This window comes from Amia ocellicauda, unplaced genomic scaffold (assembly GCF_036373705.1).
Source record: "Amia ocellicauda isolate fAmiCal2 unplaced genomic scaffold, fAmiCal2.hap1 HAP1_SCAFFOLD_77, whole genome shotgun sequence".
NCBI classification, from domain to species: Eukaryota; Metazoa; Chordata; class Actinopteri; order Amiiformes; family Amiidae; genus Amia; species Amia ocellicauda.
Genome location: NW_027103004.1, coordinates 294,750 through 307,500, shown reverse-complemented (window position 1 = coordinate 307,500; position 12,751 = coordinate 294,750). Strand labels below are relative to the sequence as shown.

The window sequence follows — 12,751 nt, the reverse complement described above, 5'->3', positions numbered from 1 at the left end:
AGCTGTATTATCAAGACAATGTGTTCGTTTTGTAAAATATAGTTCCGGTCTGGTGTGGCACCCCAGCTAACGCACAACGTTGCCACAACGTTTCGTGTTAGCAGGGACTGTCTGCGGCGCGCTGGTGTGTCCCGGACTTTAGAGTAGAGAGACAGTTCAACTGCAAGTATGAGCGGCAGAAACGGATATTGCCTTCCCTTTAAGTAGAGCGTCAGGGACAGCCTCCCTGGCTTACGGCCATACTAGCCTGAATACGCCCGATCTCGTCCGATCTCTGAAGCCAAGCAGGCTCGGGTCTGGTCAGTACTTGGATGGGAGACCGCCTGGGAATACCAGGTGCTGTAAGCTTCTGCACCTTTTACACACCAGAGGGCGACAAATCACGAGTTTTAACTTTGGATACACACAATTTCATAATTATTTCAGATTTTACTTCCCCAAATACACAGGCATACAATAGATCTTGTTCTCCAACGTAAACGGTCCCTAGTAACTAGGGTACATTCGTAAATAAATTGAGCATCATGGCTAGAAGTGACTAAATGTTGCCTAATCTTTCTCATCGAGAAATGACACAATTACAGCAACACAAAAAGGAACTCCACCGGACAAAGTTCAGTGCTCACAAGGAGTCTCATTCAACACACACGGTTCCATTCCCATTCATGCAAAGCACGAAAGTGTAAAACTTTGGAACGTACTTGAGAGCAAAGATCACATTCAATCTCATTCAAGGCACGGATGTGAATGCAACGGGATGAAATTACTGAAATGATGCCTGCCCTCGAACTGTGATGATGGACTACCCGACTCGCCAATAATATTGGGTTCTGGTGTATTGAAATACAGGAGCTGCTGGATTTGTGTGTTTTCTTACCCCCTCACCATAGTTTGTCAAATGTTTAAACAACTGAACTTATATTCAAGGTTTGTTTCTCTTCATATGTTTTACTGGTTTACATTTGTCTCAGCAACCTGTTGAATGATTCTTCTGCTTTCAAAACAAAATGACAACAGGATGAATGCACACACTTGAAAATACAATACATGCAATGTTATGCATCATAGTGATGCAACCTCCTTTCAGTTTCATACTGCATGTCAATTGAAATCCTTACTGAAATGCACACCTTCTCAAGATTGCGCTTGACTGGCGTGTCAGGCACTCAATTACAGCTGTTTTATCAAGACAATGTGTTCGTTTTGTAAAATATAGTTCCGGTCTGGTGTGGCACCCCAGCTAACGCACAACGTTGCCACAACGTTGCCACAACGTGGCGTGTTAGCAGGGACTGTCTGCGGCGCGCTGGTGTGTCCCGGGCTTTAGAGTAGAGAGACAGTTCAACTGTAAGTATGAACGGCAGAAACGGATATTGCCTTCCCTTTAAGTAGAGCGTCGTGGACAGCCTACCTGGCTTACGGCCATACTAGCCTGAATACGCCCGATCTCGTCCGATCTCGGAAGCCAAGCAGGCTCGGGCCTGGTCAGTACTTGGATGGGAGACCGCCTGGGAATACCAGGTGCTGTAAGCTTTTGCACCTTTTACACACCAGAGGGCGACAAATCACGAGTTTTAACTTTGGATACACACAATTTCATCGTTATTTCAGATTTTACTTCCCCAAATACACAGGCATACAATAGATCTTGTTCTCCAACGTAAACGGTCCCTAGTAACTAGGGTACATTCGTAACTAAATTGAGCATCATGGCTAGAAGTGACTAAATGTTGCCTAATCTTTCTCATCAAGAAATGACACAATTACAGCAACACAAAAAGGAACTCCACCGGACAAAGTTCAGTGCTCACAAGGAGCCTCATTCAACACACACGGTTCCATTCCCATTCATGCAAAGCACGAAAGTGTAAAACTTGGGAACATACTTGAGAGCAAAGATCACATTCAATCTCATTCAAGGCACGGATGTGAATGCAACGGGATGAAATTACTGAAATGATGCCTGCCCTCGAACTGTGATGATGGACTACCCGACTCGCCAATAATATTGGCTTCTGGTGTATTGAAATACAGGAGCTGCTGGATTTGTGTCATTTCTTACCCCCTCACCATAGTTTGTCAAATGTTTAAACAACTGAACTTATATTCAAGGTTTGTTTCTCTTCATATGTTTTACTGGTTTACATTTGTCTCAGCAACCTGTTGAATGATTCTTCTGCTTTCAAAACAAAATGACAACAGGATGAATGCACACACTTGAAAATACAATACATGCAATGTTATGCATCATAGTGATGCAACCTCCTTTCATTTTCATACTGCATGTCAATTGAAATCCTTACTGAAATGCACACCTTCTCAAGATTGCGCTTGACTGGCGTGTCAGGCACTCAATTACAGCTGTTTTATCAAGACAATGTGTTTTTTTTTGTAAAATATAGTTCCGGTCTGGTGTGGCACCCCAGCTAACGCACAACGTTGCCACAACGTGGCGTGTTAGCAGGGACTGTCTGCGGCGCGCTGGTGTGTCCCCGGCATGAGTGTAGAGAGACAGTTCAACTGTAAGTATGAGCGGCAGAAACGGATATTGCCTTCCCTTTAAGTAGAGCGTCAGGGACAGCCTCCCTGGCTTACTGCCATACTAGCCTGAATACGCCCGATCTCGTCCGATCTCGGAAGCTAAGCAGGCTCGGGCCTGGTCAGTACTTGGATGGGAGACCGCCTGGGAATACCAGGTGCTGTAAGCTTTTGCATCTTTTACACACCAGAGGGCGACAAATCACGAGTTTTAACTTTGGATACACGCAATTTCATCATTATTTCAGATTTGACTTCCCCAAATACACAGGCATACAATAGATCTTGTTCTCCAACGTAAACGGTCCCTAGTAACTAGGGTACATTCGTAAATACATTGAGCATCATGGCTAGAAGTGACTAAATGTTGCCTAATCTTTCTCATCGAGAAATGACACAATTACAGCAACACAAAAAGGAACTCCACCGGACAAAGTTCAGTGCTCACAAGGAGCCTCATTCAAAACACACGGTTCCATTCCCATTCATGCAAAGCACGAAAGTGTAAAACTTGGGAACATACTTGAGAGCAAAGATCACATTCAATCTCATTCAAGGCACGGATGTGAATGCAACGGGATGAAATTACTGAAATGATGCCTGCCCTCGAACTGTGATGATGGACTACCCGACTCGCCAATAATATTGGGTTCTGGTGTATTGAAATACAGGAGCTGCTGGATTTGTGTGTTTTCTTACCCCCTCACCATAGTTTGTCAAATGTTTAAACAACTGAACTTATATTCAAGGTTTGTTTCTCTTCATATGTTTTACTGGTTTACATTTGTCTCAGCAACCTGTTGAATGATTCTTCTGCTTTCAAAACAAAATGACAACAGGATGAATGCACACACTTGAAAATACAATACATGCAATGTTATGCATCATAGTGATGCAACCTCCTTTCAGTTTCATACTGCATGTCAATTGAAATCCTTACTGAAATGCACACCTTCTCAAGATTGCGCTTGACTGGCGTGTCAGGCACTCAATTACAGCTGTTTTATCAAGACAATGTGTTCGTTTTGTAATATATAGTTCCGGTCTGGTGTGGCACCCCAGCTAACGCACAACGTTGCCACAACGCTGCCACAACGTGGCGTGTTAGCAGGGACTGTCTGCGGCGCGCTGGTGTGTCCCGGGCTTTAGAGTAGAGAGACAGTTCAACTGTAAGTATGAACGGCAGAAACGGATATTGCCTTCCCTTTAAGTAGAGCGTCAGGGACAACCTCCCTGGCTTACGGAAAATACTAGCCTGAATACGCCCGATCTCGTCCGATCTCTGAAGCCAAGCAGGCTCGGGCCTGGTCAGTACTTGGATGGGAGACCGCCTGGGAATAGCAGGTGCTGTAAGCTTTTGCATCTTTTACACACCAGAGGGCGACAAATCACGAGTTTTAACTTTGGATACACGCAATTTCATCATTATTTCAGATTTGACTTCCCCAAATACACAGGCATACAATAGATCTTGTTCTCCAACGTAAACGGTCCCTAGTAACTAGGGTACATTCGTAAATAAATTGAGCATCATGGCTAGAAGTGACTAAATGTTGCCTAATCTTTCTCATCGAGAAATGACACAATTACAGCAACACAAAAAGGAACTCCACCGGACAAAGTTCAGTGCTCACAAGGAGCCTCATTCAACACACACGGTTCCATTCCCATTCATGCAAAGCACGAAAGTGTAAAACTTGGGAACATACTTGAGAGCAAAGATCACATTCAATCTCATTCAAGGCACGGATGTGAATGCAACGGGATGAAATTACTGAAATGATGCCTGCCCTCGAACTGTGATGTTGGACTACCCGACTCGCCAATAATATTGGGTTCTGGTGTATTGAAATACAGGAGCAGCTGGATTTGTGTGTTTTCTTACCCCCTCACCATAGTTTGTCAAATGTTTAAACAACTGAACTTATATTCAAGGTTTGTTTCTCTTCATATGTTTTACTGGTTTACATTTGTCTCAGCAACCTGTTGAATGATTCTTCTGCTTTCAAAACAAAATGACAACAGGATGAATGCACACACTTGAAAATACAATACATGCAATGTTATGCATCATAGTGATGCAACCTCCTTTCAGTTTCATACTGCATGTCAATTGAAATCCTTACTGAAATGCACACCTTCTCAAGATTGCGCTTGACTGGCGTGTCAGGCACTCAATTACAGCTGTATTATCAAGACAATGTGTTCGTTTTGTAATATATAGTTCCGGTCTGGTGTGGCACCCCAGCTAACGCACAACGTTGCCACAACGTTTCGTGTTAGCAGGGACTGTCTGCGGTGCGCTGGTGTGTCCCGGACTTTAGAGTAGAGAGACAGTTCAACTGCAAGTATGAGCGGCAGAAACGGATATTGCCTTCCCTTTAAGTAGAGCGTCAGGGACAGCCTCCCTGGCTTACGGCCATGCTAGCCTGAATACGCCCGATCTCGTCCGATCTCGGAAGCTAAGCAGGCTTGGGCCTCGTCAGTACTTGGATGGGAGACCGCCTGGGAATACCAGTTGCTGTAAGCTTTTGCACCTTTTACAAACCAGAGGGCGACAAATCACGAGTTTTAACTTTGGATACACGCAATTTCATCATTATTTCAGATTTTACATCCCCAAGTACACAGGCATACAATAGATCTTGTTCTCCAACGTAAACGGTCCCTAGTAACTAGGGTACATTCGTCAATAAATTGAGCATCATGGCTAGAAGTGACTAAATGTTGCCTAATCTTTCTCATCAAGAAATGACACAATTACAGCAACAAAAAAGGAACTCCACCGGACAAAGTTCAGTGCTCACAAGGAGCATCATTCAACACACACGGTTCCATTCCCATTCATGCAAAGCACGAAAGTGTAAAACTTGGGAACGTACTTGAGAGTAATGATAACATTCAATCTCATTCAAGGCACGGATGTGAATGCAACGGGATGAAATTACTGAAATGATGCCTGCCCTCGAACTGTGATGATGGACTACCCGACTCGCCAATAATATTGGGTTCTGGTGTATTGAAATACAGGAGCTGCTGGATTTGTGTGTTTTCTTACCCCCTCACCATAGTTTGTCAAATGTTTAAACAACTGAACTTATATTCAAGGTTTGTTTCTCTTCATATGTTTTACTGGTTTACATTTGTCTCAGCAACCTGTTGAATGATTCTTCTGCTTTCAAAACAAAATGACAACAGGATGAATGCACACACTTGAAAATACAATACATGCAATGTTATGCATCATAGTGATGCAACCTCCTTTCAGTTTCATACTGCATGTCAATTGAAATCCTTACTGAAATGCACACCTTCTCAAGATTGCGCTTGACTGGCGTGTCAGGCACTCAATTACAGCTGTATTATCAAGACAATGTGTTCGTTTTGTAATATATAGTTCCGGTCTGGTGTGGCACCCCAGCTAACGCACAACGTTGCCACAACGTTTCGTGTTAGCAGGGACTGTCTGCGGCGCGCTGGTGTGTCCCGGACTTTAGAGTAGAGAGACAGTTCAACTGCAAGTATGAGCGGCAGAAACGGATATTGCCTTCCCTTTAAGTAGAGCGTCAGGGACAGCCTCCCTGGCTTACGGCCATACTAGCCTGAATACGCCTGATCTCGTCCGATCTCGGAAGCTAAGCAGGCTCGGGCCTGGTCAGTACTTGGATGTGAGACCGCCTGGGAATACCAGGTGCTGTAAGCTTTTGCATCTTTTACACACCAGAGGGCGACAAATCACGAGTTTTAACTTTGGATACACGCAATTTCATCATTATTTCAGATTTGACTTCCCCAAATACACAGGCATACAATAGATCTTGTTCTCCAACGTAAACGGTCCCTAGTAACTAGGGTACATTCGTAAATAAATTGAGCATCATGGCTAGAAGTGACTAAATGTTGCCTAATCTTTCTCATCGAGAAATGACACAATTACAGCAACAAAAAAGGAACTCCACCGGACAAAGTTCAGTGCTCACAAGGAGCATCATTCAACACACACGGTTCCATTCCCATTCATGCAAAGCACGAAAGTGTAAAACTTGGGAACGTACTTGAGAGTAATGATAACATTCAATCTCATTCAAGGCACGGATGTGAATGCAACGGGATGAAATTACTGAAATGATGCCTGCCCTCGAACTGTGATGATGGACTACCCGACTCGCCAATAATATTGGGTTCTGGTGTATTGAAATACAGGAGCTGCTGGATTTGTGTGTTTTCTTACCCCCTCACCATAGTTTGTCAAATGTTTAAACAACTGAACTTATATTCAAGGTTTGTTTCTCTTCATATGTTTTACTGGTTTACATTTGTCTCAGCAACCTGTTGAATGATTCTTCTGCTTTCAAAACAAAATGACAACAGGATGAATGCACACACTTGAAAATACAATACATGCAATGTTATGCATCATAGTGATGCAACCTCCTTTCAGTTTCATACTGCATGTCAATTGAAATCCTTACTGAAATGCACACCTTCTCAAGATTGCGCTTGACTGGCGTGTCAGGCACTCAATTACAGCTGTTTTATCAAGCCAATGTGTTCGTTTTGTAAAATATAGTTCCGGTCTGGTGTGGCACCCCAGCTAACGCACAACGTTGCCACAACGTTGCCACAACGTGGCGTGTTAGCAGGGACTGTCTGCGGCGCGCTGGTGTGTCCCGGGCTTTAGAGTAGAGAGACAGTTCAACTGTAAGTATGAACGGCAGAAACGGATATTGCCTTCCCTTTAAGTAGAGCGTCAGGGACAGCCTCACTGGCTTGCGGCCATACTAGCCTGAATACGCCCGATCTCGTCCGATCTCGGAAGCTAAGCAGGCTCGGGCCTGCTCAGTACTTGGGTTGGAGACCGCCTGGGAATACCAGGTGCTGTAAGCTTCTGCACCTTTTAATAAACCAGAGGGCGACAAATCACGAGTTTTAACTTTGGATACACACAATTTCATAATTATTTCAGATTTTACTTCCCCAAATACACAGGCATACAATAGATCTTGTTCTCCAACGTAAACGGTCCCTAGTAACTAGGGTACATTCGTCAATAAATTGAGCATCATGGCTAGAAGTGACTAAATGTTGCCTAATCTTTCTCATCAAGAAATGACACAATTACAGCAACAAAAAAGGAACTCCACCGCACAAAGTTCAGTGCTCACAAGGAGCATCATTCAACACACACGGTTCCATTCCCATTCATGCAAACCACGAAAGTGTAAAACTTGGGAACGTACTTGTGAGTAAAGATAACATTCAATCTCATTCAAGGCACGCATGTGAATGCAACGGGATGAAATTACTGAAATGATGCCTGCCCTCGAACTGTGATGATGGACTACCCGACTCGCCAATAATATTGGGTTCTGGTGTATTGAAATACAGGAGCTGCTGGATTTGTGTGTTTTCTTACCCCTCACCATAGTTTGTCAAATGTTTAAACAACTGAACTTATATTCAAGGTTTGTTTCTCTTCATATGTTTTACTGGTTTACATTTGTCTCAGCATCCTGTTGAATGATTCTTGTGCTTTCAAAACAAAATGACAACAGGATGAATGCACACACTTGAAAATACAATACATGCAATGTTATGCATCATAGTGATGCAACCTCCTTTCAGTTTCATACTGCATGTCAATTGAAATCCTTACTGAAATGCACACCTTCTCAAGATTGCGCTTGACTGGCATGTCAGGCACTCAATTACAGCTGTATTATCAAGACAATGTGTTCGTTTTGTAAAATATAGTTCCGGTCTGGTGTGGCACCCCAGCTAACGCACAACGTTGCCACAATGTTGCCACAACGTGGCGTGTTAGCAGGGACTGTCTGCGGCGCGCTGGTGTGTCCCGGGCTTTAGAGTAGAGAGACAGTTCAACTGTAAGTATGAACGGCAGAAACGGATATTGCCTTCCCTTTAAGTAGAGCGTCAGGGACAGCATTCCTGGCTTACGGCCATACTAGTCTGAATACGCCCGATCTCGTCCGATCTCGGAAGCTAAGCAGGCTCGTTCCTGGTCAGTACTTGCATGGGAGACCGCCTGGGAATACCAGGTGCTGTAAGCTTTTGCATCTTTTACACACCAGAGGGCGACAAATCACGAGTTTTAACTTTGGATACACGCAATTTCATCATTATTTCAGATTTTACTTCCCCAAATACACAGGCATACAATAGATCTTGTTCTCCAACGTAAACGGTCCCTAGTAACTAGGGTACATTCGTAAATAAATTGAGCATCATGGCTAGAAGTGACTAAATGTTGCCTAATCTTTCTCATCGAGAAATGACACAATTACAGCAACACAAAAAGGAACTCCACCGGACAAAGTTCAGTGCTCACAAGGAGCCTCATTCAACACACACGGTTCCATTCCCATTCATGCAAAGCACGAAAGTGTAAAACTTGGGAACATACTTGAGAGCAAAGATCACATTCAATCTCATTCAAGGCACGGATGTGAATGCAACGGGATGAAATTACTGAAATGATGCCTGCCCTCGAACTGTGATGATGGACTACCCGACTCGCCAATAATATTGGGTTCTGGTGTATTGAAATACAGGAGCTGCTGGATTTGTGTGTTTTCTTACCCCCTCACCATAGTTTGTCAAATGTTTAAACAACTGAACTTATATTCAAGGTTTGTTTCTCTTCATATGTTTTACTGGTTTACATTTGTCTCAGCAACCTGTTGAATGATTCTTCTGCTTTCAAAACAAAATGACAACAGGATGAATGCACACACTTGAAAATACAATACATGCAATGTTATGCATCATAGTGATGCAACCTCCTTTCAGTTTCATACTGCATGTCAATTGAAATCCTTACTGAAATGCACACCTTCTCAAGATTGCGCTTGACTGGCGTGTCAGGCACTCAATTACAGCTGTTTTATCAAGACAATGTGTTCGTTTTGTAATATATAGTTCCGGTCTGGTGTGGCACCCCAGCTAACGCACAACGTTGCCACAATGTTGCCACAACGTGGCGTGTTAGCAGGGACTGTCTGCGGCGCGCTGGTGTGTCCCGGGCTTTAGAGTAGAGAGACAGTTCAACTGTAAGTATGAACGGCAGAAACGGATATTGCCTTCCCTTTAAGTAGAGCGTCAGGGACAGCCTCCCTGGCTTACAGCCATACTAGCCTGAATACGCCCGATCTCGTCCGATCTCGGAAGCCAAGCAGGCTCGGGCCTGGTCAGTACTTGGATGGTAGACCGCCTGGAAATACCAGGTGCTGTAAGCTTTTGCACCTTTTACACACCAGAGGGCGACAAATCACGAGTTTTAACTTTTGATACACACAATTTCATCATTATTTCAGATTTGACTTCCCCAAATACACAGGCATACAATAGATCTTGTTCTCCAACGTAAACGGTCCCTAGTAACTAGGGTACATTCGTAAATAAATTGAGCATCATGGCTAGAAGTGACTAAATGTTGCCTAATCTTTCTCATCGAGAAATGACACAATTACAGCAACACAAAAAGGAACTCCATCGGACAAAGTTCAGTGCTCACAAGGAGCCTCATTCAACACACACGGTTCCATTCCCATTCATGCAAAGCACGAAAGTGTAAAACTTGGGAACATACTTGAGAGCAAAGATCACATTCAATCTCATTCAAGGCACGGATGTGAATGCAACGGGATGAAATTACTGAAATAATGCCTGCCCTCGAACTGTGATGATGGACTACCCGACTCGCCAATAATATTGGGTTCCGGTGTATTGAACTACAGGAGCTGCTGGATTTGTGTGTTTTCTTACCCCCTCACCATAGTTTGTCAAATGTTTAAACAACTGAACTTATATTCAAGGTTTGTTTCTCTTCATATGTTTTACTGGTTTACATTTGTCTCAGCAACCTGTTGAATGATTCTTGTGCTTTCAAAACAAAATGACAACAGGATGAATGCACACACTTGAAAATACAATACATGCAATGTTATGCATCATAGTGATGCAACCTCCTTTCAGTTTCATACTGCATGTCAATTGAAATCCTTACTGAAATGCACACCATCTCAAGATTGCGCTTGACTGGCAAGTCAGGCACTCAATTACAGCTGTTTTATCAAGACAATGTGTTCGTTTTGTAAAATATAGTTCCGGTCTGGTGTGGCACCCCAGCTAACCCACAACGTTGCCACAACATGGCGTGTTAGCAGGGACTGTCTGCGGCGCGCTGCTGTGTCCCGGGCTTTAGAGTAGAGAGACAGTTCAACTGTAAGTATGAACGGCAGAAACGGATATTGCCTTCCCTTTAAGTAGAGCATCAGGGACAGCCTCCCTGGCTTACGGCCATACTAGCCTGAATACGCCCGATCTCGTCCGATCTCGGAAGCCAAGCAGGCTCGGGCCTGGTCGGTACTTGGATGGGAGACCGCCTGGGAATACCAGGTGCTGTAAGCTTTTGCACCTTTTACACACCAGAGGGCGACAAATCACGAGTTTTAACTTTTGATACACACAATTTCATCATTATTTCAGATTTGACTTCCCCAAATACACAGGCATACAATAGATCTTGTTCTCCAACGTAAACGGTCCCTAGTAACTAGGGTACATTCGTAAATAAATTGAGCATCATGGCTAGAAGTGACTAAATGTTGCCTAATCTTTCTCATCAAGAAATGACACAATTACAGCAACACAAAAAGGAACTCCACCGGACAAAGTTCAGTGCTCACAAGGAGCCTCATTCAACACACACGGTTCCATTCCCATTCATGCAAAGCACTAAAGTGTAAAACTTGGGAACATACTTGAGAGCAAAGATCACATTCAATCTCATTCAAGGCACGGATGTGAATGCAACGGGATGAAATTACTGAAATGATGCCTGCCCTCGAACTGTGATGATGGACTACCCGACTCACCAATAATATTGGATTCTGGTGTATTGAAGTACAGGAGCTGCTGGATTTGTGTGTTTTCTTACCCCCTCACCATAGTTTGTCAAATGTTTAAACAACTGAACTTATATTCAAGGTTTGTTTCTCTTCATATGTTTTACTGGTTTACATTTGTCTCAGCAACCTGTTGAATGATTCTTCTGCTTTCAAAACAAAATGACAACAGGATGAATGCACACACTTGAAAATACAATACATGCAATGTTATGCATCATAGTGATGCAACCTCCTTTCAGTTTCATACTGCATGTCAATTGAAATCCTTACTGAAATGTACACCTTCTCAAGATTGCGCTTGACTGGCGTGTCAGGCACTCAATTACAGCTGTTTTATCAAGACAATGTGTTCGTTTTGTAAAATATAGTTCCGGTCTGGTGTGGCACCCCAGCTAACGCACAACGTTGCCACAACGTTGCCACAACGTGGCGTGTTAGCAGGGACTGTCTGCGGCGCGCTGGTGTGTCCCGGGCTTTAGAGTAGAGAGACAGTTCAACTGTAAGTATGATCGGCAGAAACGGATATTGCCTTCCCTTTAAGTAGAGCGTCAAGGACAGCCTCCCTGGCTTACGGCCATACTAGCCTGAATACGCCCGATCTCGACCGATCTCGGAAGCCAGGCAGGCTCGGGCCTGGTCAGTACTTGGATGGGAGACCGCCTGGGAATACCAGGTGCTGTAAGCTTTTGCACCTTTTACACACCAGAGGGCGACAAATCACGAGTTTTAACTTTGGATACACACAATTTCATCATTATTTCAGATTTTACTTCCCCAAATACACAGGCATACAATAGATCTTGTTCTCCAACGTAAACGGTCCCTAGTAACTAGGGTACATTCGTAAATTAATTGAGCATCATGGCTAGAAGTGACTCAATGTTGCCTAATCTTTCTCATCAAGAAATGACACAATTACAGCAACACAAAAAGGAACTCCACCGCACAAAGTTCAGTGCTCACAAGGAGACTCATTCAACACACACGGTTCCATTCCCATTCATGCAAAGCACGAAAGTGTAAAACTTGGGAACATACTTGAGAGCAAAGATCACATTCAATCTCATTCAAGGCACGGATGTGAATGCAACGGGATGAAATTACTGAAATGATGCCTGCCCTCGAACTGTGATGATGGACTACCCGACTCGCCAATAATATTGGGTTCTGGTGTATTGAAATACAGGAGCTGCTGGATTTGTGTGTTTTCTTACCCCCTCACCATAGTTTGTCAAATGTTTAAACAACTGAACTTATATTCAAGGTTTGTTTCTCTTCATATG

The 12,751-nt window shown here is 43.6% G+C and overlaps 10 non-coding genes and 1 pseudogene across 10 annotated transcripts; all 11 read left to right on the top strand.

The window, feature by feature from the left end:
• The first annotated feature begins 229 nt into the window (after positions 1-229).
• Positions 230-348, top strand: LOC136743295 (5S ribosomal RNA). Its single transcript, XR_010815400.1, has one exon. It is a non-coding gene; the product is annotated as a 5S ribosomal RNA (ribosomal RNA).
• A 1,066-nt stretch (positions 349-1,414) lies between these two features.
• LOC136743107 (5S ribosomal RNA) lies at positions 1,415-1,533 on the top strand. Its single transcript, XR_010815221.1, has one exon. It is a non-coding gene; the product is annotated as a 5S ribosomal RNA (ribosomal RNA).
• Positions 1,534-2,589: 1,056 nt separating this feature from the next.
• Positions 2,590-2,708, top strand: LOC136743161 (5S ribosomal RNA). The gene has a single exon (XR_010815272.1). It is a non-coding gene; the product is annotated as a 5S ribosomal RNA (ribosomal RNA).
• Positions 2,709-3,774: 1,066 nt separating this feature from the next.
• Positions 3,775-3,894, top strand: LOC136743356 (uncharacterized; annotated as a pseudogene).
• A 1,055-nt stretch (positions 3,895-4,949) lies between these two features.
• Positions 4,950-5,068, top strand: LOC136743316 (5S ribosomal RNA). The gene has a single exon (XR_010815419.1). It is a non-coding gene; the product is annotated as a 5S ribosomal RNA (ribosomal RNA).
• Positions 5,069-6,122: 1,054 nt separating this feature from the next.
• LOC136743266 (5S ribosomal RNA) lies at positions 6,123-6,241 on the top strand. The gene has a single exon (XR_010815371.1). It is a non-coding gene; the product is annotated as a 5S ribosomal RNA (ribosomal RNA).
• Positions 6,242-7,306: 1,065 nt separating this feature from the next.
• Positions 7,307-7,425, top strand: LOC136743306 (5S ribosomal RNA). The gene has a single exon (XR_010815409.1). It is a non-coding gene; the product is annotated as a 5S ribosomal RNA (ribosomal RNA).
• Positions 7,426-8,490: 1,065 nt separating this feature from the next.
• Positions 8,491-8,609, top strand: LOC136743319 (5S ribosomal RNA). Its single transcript, XR_010815422.1, has one exon. It is a non-coding gene; the product is annotated as a 5S ribosomal RNA (ribosomal RNA).
• Positions 8,610-9,675: 1,066 nt separating this feature from the next.
• Positions 9,676-9,794, top strand: LOC136743286 (5S ribosomal RNA). Its single transcript, XR_010815391.1, has one exon. It is a non-coding gene; the product is annotated as a 5S ribosomal RNA (ribosomal RNA).
• A 1,055-nt stretch (positions 9,795-10,849) lies between these two features.
• Positions 10,850-10,968, top strand: LOC136743210 (5S ribosomal RNA). Its single transcript, XR_010815318.1, has one exon. It is a non-coding gene; the product is annotated as a 5S ribosomal RNA (ribosomal RNA).
• Positions 10,969-12,034: 1,066 nt separating this feature from the next.
• LOC136743300 (5S ribosomal RNA) lies at positions 12,035-12,153 on the top strand. The gene has a single exon (XR_010815405.1). It is a non-coding gene; the product is annotated as a 5S ribosomal RNA (ribosomal RNA).
• The last annotated feature ends 598 nt before the right edge of the window (positions 12,154-12,751 follow it).